Source organism: Vanacampus margaritifer, unplaced genomic scaffold, assembly GCF_051991255.1.
Source record: "Vanacampus margaritifer isolate UIUO_Vmar unplaced genomic scaffold, RoL_Vmar_1.0 HiC_scaffold_21, whole genome shotgun sequence".
Classification (NCBI taxonomy): domain Eukaryota; kingdom Metazoa; phylum Chordata; class Actinopteri; order Syngnathiformes; family Syngnathidae; genus Vanacampus; species Vanacampus margaritifer.
The window spans coordinates 1,592,972-1,601,869 of record NW_027520731.1 but is presented as its reverse complement, the minus strand read 5'-3'; positions in this window follow the sequence as shown (position 1 = coordinate 1,601,869).

Here is an 8,898-nt window from a genome sequence, read left to right as displayed (position 1 = left end):
TTTTTGCTGTATTTAGTGTATTCTAGCATCCTGAAGATGATTCCAGCATTAATTTCATTGTGCTTATGCTCATTTTGAAGATTTTGACATTTTCACCTTAAGTGTACAATCAGGGGCTGAAAACGCGTTTAAAGCAATAAAAAGTTCATTTTGGCTCTCACACCTAAACTAAACCTTGTAGACTCAAAATTTTTGCTGTATTTAGTGTATTCTAGCATCCTGAAGATGATTCCAGCATTAATTTCATTGTGCTTATGCTCATTTTTAAGATTTTGACATTTTCACCTTAAGTGTACAATCAGGGGCTGAAAACGCGTTTAAAGCAATAAAAAGTTCATTTTGGCTCTCACACCTAAACTAAACGTTGTAGACTCAAAATTTTTGCTGTATTTAGTGTATTCTAGCATCCTGAAGATGATTCCAGCATTAATTTCATTGTGCTTATGCTCATTTTGAAGATTTTGACATTTTCACCTAAAGTGCACAATCAGGCTGAAAACGCATTTAAAGCCATAAAAAGTTCATTTTGGCTCTCACACCTAAACAAAACGTTGTAGACTCAACATTTTTGCTGTATTTAGTGTATTCTAGCATCCTGAAGATGATTCCAGCATTAATTTCATTGTGCTTATGCTCATTTTTAAGATTTTGACATTTTCACCTTAAGTGTACAATCAGGGGCTGAAAACGCGTTTAAAGCAATAAAAAGTTCATTTTGGCTCTCACACCTAAACTAAACGTTGTAGACTCAAAATTTTTGCTGTATTTAGTGTATTCTAGCATCCTGAAGATGATTCCAGCATTAATTTCATTGTGCTTATGCTCATTTTGAAGATTTTGACATTTTCACCTAAAGTGCACAATCAGTGAAAACGCATTTAAAGCCATAAAAAGTTCATTTTGGCTCTCACACCTAAACAAAACGTTGTAGACTCAACATTTTTGCTGTATTTAGTGTATTCTAGCATCCTGAAGATGATTCCAGCATTAATTTCATTGTGCTTATGCTCATTTTTAAGATTTTGACATTTTCACCTTAAGTGTACAATCAGGGGCTGAAAACGCGTTTAAAGCAATAAAAAGTTCATTTTGGCTCTCACACCTAAACTAAACGTTGTAGACTCAAAATTTTTGCTGTATTTAGTGTATTCTAGCATCCTGAAGATGATTCCAGCATTAATTTCATTGTGCTTATGCTCAATTTTAAGATTTTGACATTTTCACCTAAAGTGCACAATCAGGCTGAAAACGCGTTTAAAGCAATAAAAAGTTCATTTTGGCTCTCACACCTAAACTAAACGTTGTAGACTCAAAATTTTTGCTGTATTTAGTGTATTATAGCATCCTGAAGATGATTCCAGCATTAATTTCATTGTGCTTATGCTCATTTTGAAGATTTTGACATTTTCACCTTAAGTGTACAATCAGGGGCTGAAAACGCGTTTAAAGCAATAAAAAGTTCATTTTGGCTCTCACACCTAAACTAAACGTTGTAGACTCAAAATTTTTGCTGTATTTAGTGTATTCTAGCATCCTGAAGATGATTCCAGCATTAATTTCATTGTGCTTATGCTCATTTTTAAGATTTTGACATTTTCACCTAAAGTGCACAATCAGGCTGAAAACGCGTTTAAAGCAATAAAAAGTTCATTTTGGCTCTCACACCTAAACTAAACGTTGTAGACTCAAAATTTTTGCTGTATTTAGTGTATTCTAGCATCCTGAAGATGATTCCAGCATTAATTTCATTGTGCTTATGCTCATTTTGAAGATTTTGACATTTTCACCTAAAGTGCACAATCAGGCTGAAAACGCATTTAAAGCCATAAAAAGTTCATTTTGGCTCTCACACCTAAACAAAACGTTGTAGACTCAACATTTTTGCTGTATTTAGTGTATTCTAGCATCCTGAAGATGATTCCAGCATTAATTTCATTGTGCTTATGCTCATTTTGAAGATTTTGACATTTTCACCTTAAGTGTACAATCAGGGGCTGAAAACGCGTTTAAAGCAATAAAAAGTTCATTTTGGCTCTCACACCTAAACTAAACCTTGTAGACTCAAATTTTTTGCTGTATTTAGTGTATTCTAGCATCCTGAAGATGATTCCAGCATTAATTTCATTGTGCTTATGCTCATTTTTAAGATTTTGACATTTTCACCTAAAGTGCACAATCAGGCTGAAAACGCGTTTAAAGCAATAAAAAGTTCATTTTGGCTCTCACACCTAAACTAAACGTTGTAGACTCAAAATTTTTGCTGTATTTAGTGTATTCTAGCATCCTGAAGATGATTCCAGCATTAATTTCATTGTGCTTATGCTCATTTTGAAGATTTTGACATTTTCACCTTAAGTGTACAATCAGGGGCTGAAAACGCGTTTAAAGCAATAAAAAGTTCATTTTGGCTCTCACACCTAAACTAAACCTTGTAGACTCAAAATTTTTGCTGTATTTAGTGTATTCTAGCATCCTGAAGATGATTCCAGCATTAATTTCATTGTGCTTATGCTCATTTTTAAGATTTTGACATTTTCACCTTAAGTGTACAATCAGGGGCTGAAAACGCGTTTAAAGCAATAAAAAGTTCATTTTGGCTCTCACACCTAAACTAAACGTTGTAGACTCAAAATTTTTGCTGTATTTAGTGTATTCTAGCATCCTGAAGATGATTCCAGCATTAATTTCATTGTGCTTATGCTCATTTTGAAGATTTTGACATTTTCACCTAAAGTGCACAATCAGGCTGAAAACGCATTTAAAGCCATAAAAAGTTCATTTTGGCTCTCACACCTAAACAAAACGTTGTAGACTCAACATTTTTGCTGTATTTAGTGTATTCTAGCATCCTGAAGATGATTCCAGCATTAATTTCATTGTGCTTATGCTCATTTTTAAGATTTTGACATTTTCACCTTAAGTGTACAATCAGGGGCTGAAAACGCGTTTAAAGCAATAAAAAGTTCATTTTGGCTCTCACACCTAAACTAAACGTTGTAGACTCAAAATTTTTGCTGTATTTAGTGTATTCTAGCATCCTGAAGATGATTCCAGCATTAATTTCATTGTGCTTATGCTCATTTTGAAGATTTTGACATTTTCACCTAAAGTGCACAATCAGGCTGAAAACGCATTTAAAGCCATAAAAAGTTCATTTTGGCTCTCACACCTAAACAAAACGTTGTAGACTCAACATTTTTGCTGTATTTAGTGTATTCTAGCATCCTGAAGATGATTCCAGCATTAATTTCATTGTGCTTATGCTCATTTTTAAGATTTTGACATTTTCACCTTAAGTGTACAATCAGGGGCTGAAAACGCGTTTAAAGCAATAAAAAGTTCATTTTGGCTCTCACACCTAAACTAAACGTTGTAGACTCAAAATTTTTGCTGTATTTAGTGTATTCTAGCATCCTGAAGATGATTCCAGCATTAATTTCATTGTGCTTATGCTCAATTTTAAGATTTTGACATTTTCACCTAAAGTGCACAATCAGGCTGAAAACGCGTTTAAAGCAATAAAAAGTTCATTTTGGCTCTCACACCTAAACTAAACGTTGTAGACTCAAAATTTTTGCTGTATTTAGTGTATTCTAGCATCCTGAAGATGATTCCAGCATTAATTTCATTGTGCTTATGCTCATTTTGAAGATTTTGACATTTTCACCTTAAGTGTACAATCAGGGGCTGAAAACGCGTTTAAAGCAATAAAAAGTTCATTTTGGCTCTCACACCTAAACTAAACGTTGTAGACTCAAAATTTTTGCTGTATTTAGTGTATTCTAGCATCCTGAAGATGATTCCAGCATTAATTTCATTGTGCTTATGCTCATTTTTAAGATTTTGACATTTTCACCTAAAGTGCACAATCAGGCTGAAAACGCGTTTAAAGCAATAAAAAGTTCATTTTGGCTCTCACACCTAAACTAAACGTTGTAGACTCAAAATTTTTGCTGTATTTAGTGTATTCTAGCATCCTGAAGATGATTCCAGCATTAATTTCATTGTGCTTATGCTCATTTTGAAGATTTTGACATTTTCACCTAAAGTGCACAATCAGGCTGAAAACGCATTTAAAGCCATAAAAAGTTCATTTTGGCTCTCACACCTAAACAAAACGTTGTAGACTCAACATTTTTGCTGTATTTAGTGTATTCTAGCATCCTGAAGATGATTCCAGCATTAATTTCATTGTGCTTATGCTCATTTTGAAGATTTTGACATTTTCACCTTAAGTGTACAATCAGGGGCTGAAAACGCGTTTCAAGCAATAAAAAGTTCATTTTGGCTCTCACACCTAAACTAAACCTTGTAGACTCAAAATTTTTGCTGTATTTAGTGTATTCTAGCATCCTGAAGATGATTCCAGCATTAATTTCATTGTGCTTATGCTCATTTTTAAGATTTTGACATTTTCACCTAAAGTGCACAATCAGGCTGAAAACGCGTTTAAAGCAATAAAAAGTTCATTTTGTCTCTCACACCTAAACTAAACGTTGTAGACTCAAAATTTTTGCTGTATTTAGTGTATTCTAGCATCCTGAAGATGATTCCAGCATTAATTTCATTGTGCTTATGCTCATTTTGAACATTTTGACATTTTCACCTAAAGTGCACAATCAGGCTGAAAACGCATTTAAAGCCATAAAAAGTTCATTTTGGCTCTCACACCTAAACAAAACGTTGTAGACTCAACATTTTTGCTGTATTTAGTGTATTCTAGCATCCTGAAGATGATTCCAGCATTAATTTCATTGTGCTTATGCTCATTTTTAAGATTTTGACATTTTCACCTTAAGTGTACAATCAGGGGCTGAAAACGCGTTTAAAGCAATAAAAAGTTCATTTTGGCTCTCACACCTAAACTAAACGTTGTAGACTCAAAATTTTTGCTGTATTTAGTGTATTCTAGCATCCTGAAGATGATTATAGCATTAATTTCATTGTGCTTATGCTCATTTTTATGATTTTGACATTTTCACCTAAAGTGCACAATCAGGCTGAAAACGCGTTTAAAGCAATAAAAAGTTCATTTTGGCTCTCACACCTAAACTAAACGTTGTAGACTCAAAATTTTTGCTGTATTTAGTGTATTCTAGCATCCTGAAGATGATTCCAGCATTAATTTCATTGTGCTTATGCTCATTTTGAAGATTTTGACATTTTCACCTAAAGTGTACAATCAGGGGCTGAAAACGCGTTTAAAGCAATAAAAAGTTCATTTTGGCTCTCACACCTAAACTAAACGTTGTAGACTCAAAATTTTTGCTGTATTTAGTGTATTCTAGCATCCTGAAGATGATTCCAGCATTAATTTCATTGTGCTTATGCTCATTTTGAAGATTTTGACATTTTCACCTAAAGTGCACAATCAGGCTGAAAACGCATTTAAAGCCATAAAAAGTTCATTTTGGCTCTCACACCTAAACAAAACGTTGTAGACTCAACATTTTTGCTGTATTTAGTGTATTCTAGCATCCTGAAGATGATTCCAGCATTAATTTCATTGTGCTTATGCTCATTTTTAAGATTTTGACATTTTCACCTAAAGTGCACAATCAGGCTGAAAACGCGTTTAAAGCAATAAAAAGTTCATTTTGGCTCTCACACCTAAACTAAACGTTGTAGACTCAAAATTTTTGCTGTATTTAGTGTATTCTAGCATCCTGAAGATGATTCCAGCATTAATTTCATTGTGCTTATGCTCATTTTGAAGATTTTGACATTTTCACCTTAAGTGTACAATCAGGGGCTGAAAACGCGTTTAAAGCAATAAAAAGTTCATTTTGGCTCTCACACCTAAACTAAACGTTGTAGACTCAACATTTTTGCTGTATTTAGTGTATTCTAGCATCCTGAAGATGATTCCAGCATTAATTTCATTGTGCTTATGCTCATTTTTAAGATTTTGACATTTTCACCTTAAGTGTACAATCAGGGGCTGAAAACGTGTTTAAAGCAATAAAAAGTTCATTTTGGCTCTCACACCTAAACTAAACGTTGTAGACTCAAAATTTTTGCTGTATTTAGTGTATTCTAGCATCCTGAAGATGATTCCAGCATTAATTTCATTGTGCTTATGCTCATTTTTAAGATTTTGACATTTTCACCTAAAGTGCACAATCAGGCTGAAAACGCGTTTAAAGCAATAAAAAGTTCATTTTGGCTCTCACACCTAAACTAAACGTTGTAGACTCAAAATTTTTGCTGTATTTAGTGTATTCTAGCATCCTGAAGATGATTCCAGCATTAATTTCATTGTGCTTATGCTCATTTTGAAGATTTTGATATTTTCACCTTAAGTGTACAATCAGGGGCTGAAAACGCGTTTAAAGCAATAAAAAGTTCATTTTGGCTCTCACACCTAAACTAAACGTTGTAGACTCAAAATTTTTGCTGTATTTAGTGTATTCTAGCATCCTGAAGATGATTCCAGCATTAATTTCATTGTGCTTATGCTCATTTTGAAGATTTTGACATTTTCACCTAAAGTGCACAATCAGGCTGAAAACGCATTTAAAGCCATAAAAAGTTCATTTTGGCTCTCACACCTAAACAAAACGTTGTAGACTCAACATTTTTGCTGTATTTAGTGTATTCTAGCATCCTGAAGATGATTCCAGCATTAATTTCATTGTGCTTATGCTCATTTTTAAGATTTTGACATTTTCACCTTAAGTGTACAATCAGGGGCTGAAAACGCGTTTAAAGCAATAAAAAGTTCATTTTGGCTCTCACACCTAAACTAAACGTTGTAGACTCAAAATTTTTGCTGTATTTAGTGTATTTTAGCATCCTGAAGATGATTCCAGCATTAATTTCATTGTGCTTATGCTCATTTTTAAGATTTTGACATTTTCACCTAAAGTGCACAATCAGGCTGAAAACGCGTTTAAAGCAATAAAAAGTTCATTTTGGCTCTCACACCTAAACTAAACGTTGTAGACTCAAAATTTTTGCTGTATTTAGTGTATTCTAGCATCCTGAAGATGATTCCAGCATTAATTTCATTGTGCTTATGCTCATTTTGAAGATTTTGACATTTTCACCTTAAGTGTACAATCAGGGGCTGAAAACGCGTTTAAAGCAATAAAAAGTTCATTTTGGCTCTCACACCTAAACTAAACGTTGTAGACTCAAAATTTTTGCTGTATTTAGTGTATTCTAGCATCCTGAAGATGATTCCAGCATTAATTTCATTGTGCTTATGCTCATTTTGAAGATTTTGACATTTTCACCTAAAGTGCACAATCAGGCTGAAAACGCGTTTAAAGCAATAAAAAGTTCATTTTGGCTCTCACACCTAAACTAAACGTTGTAGACTCAAAATTTTTGCTGTATTTAGTGTATTCTAGCATCCTGAAGATGATTCCAGCATTAATTTCATTGTGCTTATGCTCATTTTGAAGATTTTGACATTTTCACCCTAAGTGTACAATCAGGGGCTGAAAACGCGTTTAAAGCAATAAAAAGTTCATTTTGGCTCTCACACCTAAACTAAACGTTGTAGACTCAAAATTTTTGCTGTATTTAGTTTATTCTATCATCCTGAAGATGATTCCAGCATTAATTTCATTGTGCTTATGCTCATTTTTAAGATTTTGACATTTTCACCTAAAGTGCACAATCAGGCTGAAAACGCGTTTAAAGCAATAAAAAGTTCATTTTGGCTCTCACACCTAAACTAAACGTTGTAGACTCAAAATTTTTGCTGTATTTAGTGTATTCTAGCATCCTGGAGATGATTCCAGCATTAATTTCATTGTGCTTATGCTCATTTTTAAGATTTTGACATTTTCACCTAAAGTGCACAATCAGGCTGAAAACGCGTTTAAAGCAATAAAAAGTTCATTTTGGCTCTCACACCTAAACTAAACGTTGTAGACTCAAAATTTTTGCTGTATTTAGTGCATTCTAGCATCCTGAAGATGATTCCAGCATTAATTTCATTGTGCTTATGCTCATTTTGAAGATTTTGACATTTTCACCTTAAGTGTACAATCAGGGGCTGAAAACGCGTTTAAAGCAATAAAAAGTTCATTTTGGCTCTCACACCTAAACTAAACGTTGTAGACTCAAAATTTTTGCTGTATTTAGTGTATTCTAGCATCCTGAAGATGATTCCAGCATTAATTTCATTGTGCTTATGCTCATTTTGAAGATTTTGACATTTTCACCTAAAGTGCACAATCAGGCTGAAAACGCGTTTAAAGCAATAAAAAGTTCATTTTGGCTCTCACACCTAAACTAAACGTTGTAGACTCAAAATTTTTGCTGTATTTAGTGTATTCTAGCATCCTGAAGATGATTCCAGCATTAATTTCATTGTGCTTATGCTCATTTTGAAGATTTTGACATTTTCACCTAAAGTGCACAATCAGGCTGAAAACGCGTTTAAAGCAATAAAAAGTTCATTTTGGCTCTCACACCTAAACAAAACGTTGTAGACTCAACATTTTTGCTGTATTTAGTGTATTTTAGCATCCTGGAGATGATTCCAGCATTAATTTAATTGTGCTTATAGTCATTTTTAAGATTTTGACATTTTCACCTTAAGTGTACAATCAGGGGCTGAAAACGCGTTTAAAGCAATAAAAAGTTCATTTTGGCTCTCACACCTAAACTAAACGTTGTAGACTCAAAATTTTTGCTGTATTTAGTGTATTCTAGCATCCTGAAGATGATTCCAGCATTAATTTCATTGTGCTTATGCTCATTTTGAAGATTTTGACATTTTCACCTTAAGTGTACAATCAGGGGCTGAAAACGCGTTTAAAGCAATAAAAAGTTCATTTTGGCTCTCACACCTAAACTAAACGTTGTAGACTCAAAATTTTTGCTGTATTTAGTGTATTCTAGCATCCTGAAGATGATTCCAGCATTAATTTCATTGTGCTT